The 1597-nt window shown below is 31.3% G+C and overlaps 1 protein-coding gene across 1 annotated transcript in view; it reads left to right on the forward strand.

The window, feature by feature from the left end:
* The window catches only part of LOC144229817 (palmitoyltransferase ZDHHC15-like), a 52482-nt gene that overhangs the window by 4945 nt on the left and 45940 nt on the right, over positions 1–1597 (forward strand). The gene's annotated exons all lie outside the window — the stretch shown is intronic.

Raw genomic sequence — 1597 nt, forward strand, 5'->3', positions numbered from 1 at the left:
ATAAAGACTAAAGACAGAGGAAAGAAGAAATGCCAAAAGCAAAACAAAACAAACAAATAAACAAAATAAAAAGAGATTTTTAAAAAATCAAAGAATCTTCCATTACAAAAGAGAGATTCAGGGTAATCTTTAAAAAGGACTCTTAGTGATAAAAGTAAATTAAAAGGAGAATAGTCTGTTGAAGGCTAGTGTATTACAAAATCACTGGCCATAGATACCTTGAAGGCTATGGAACCATTATATGAACTGGTTATTTAATTAAAGAAACAAGAACCAACTTGGATACTGATGATTCATCTAGTTCAATTGTCTAAAACTCTATTATATTACAACCCAGCGATACTCTGGAAGACAACTCCTAGAAAAAGTTACAATAGTTAAATTATTATTTTCAAACTGTACTCCTTTGANTATACTGTAACTACTGTAAAACAAATTAGGTTGTAAAGGAAAAAAAATGAATGACGAAATGGATTTAAACAGCTTCCAAACATTAGGAAAAATACTGATTTAAATTTCTCCACTTCTGGAAACAAAATGACACACAAGAAAATTAAATTAAATACAAAAGAAAACAGCAATACAGGAATTGAGAAGCAGAAGAGATATAAGATATATAGAAAATAAATAGCAAATGGCAGCAGCCCTTCCTTATGAGTAATTATTTGAAATATATATGGATTAAACCATCCAACTAAAAGGCAGACTGACAAATAGATAAACATTATCCTCTATTTTTAAATTTTTATTATTTTTTTAAATTTTAATTCCAGTTTAGTTGACATACATTGTAATATTAGTTTCAGATGTACAATTTAGTGAGTCAGCACTTACATACAACACATGATGCTCATAACAAGTTCACTCCTTAATCCCCATCACCTATTTAACCAATCCCCTCACCTACCTCCTGTCTGGTAACCATGAGTTTGTTCTCTGTTAAGAACCCATTTCTTGTTTGTCTGTCTCATGTCTTCCTCTGTTCATTTGCTTTGTTTCTAAAATTTCACATATGAGTGAAAAAATATGGTATTTGTCTTTCGACTGAATTATTTTACTTAACATTATATTCTCTAGCTCCATCCAAGTTGTTGCAAATGGCAAGACTTCATTCTTTTTATGGATGAATAATATTCTAGTATGTGTGTATATATATATGTATATACTGGAATATTTATAATAATTATCATTAATAATATATATATCACATCTTCTTTATCCATTCAACTACTGATGGACACTTAGGCTGCTTCTGTAGTTCATCTATTATAAATAATGCTGCTATAAACACATAGAGATGCATGTATCTCTTTGAATTAGTATTCATGTATTCCTTAGGTCGATACNGCACGAAAGGGGGAGGGGCAGAGAGAAAAGGAGAGAGAATCCCAAGCAGGCTCCACACTCTGCACAGAGCCCGACACAGGGATCGATCTCACAACCGTGAGATTATGACCTGAACCAAAATCAAGATCAGACGTTCAACCAACTGAGCCACTCAGGCAACCCTGATATTGTCATTTTAAACTTTAACTATTTAAATAATTCTTTTTAATTTTGATAATTAAAACTAACACTTGGGGAAACACTTTAATTC

The sequence above is a fragment of the Crocuta crocuta genome, unplaced genomic scaffold (genome assembly GCF_008692635.1).
Source record: "Crocuta crocuta isolate KB4526 unplaced genomic scaffold, BGI_CrCroc_1.0 scaffold1104, whole genome shotgun sequence".
Lineage (NCBI taxonomy): Eukaryota > Metazoa > Chordata > Mammalia > Carnivora > Hyaenidae > Crocuta > Crocuta crocuta.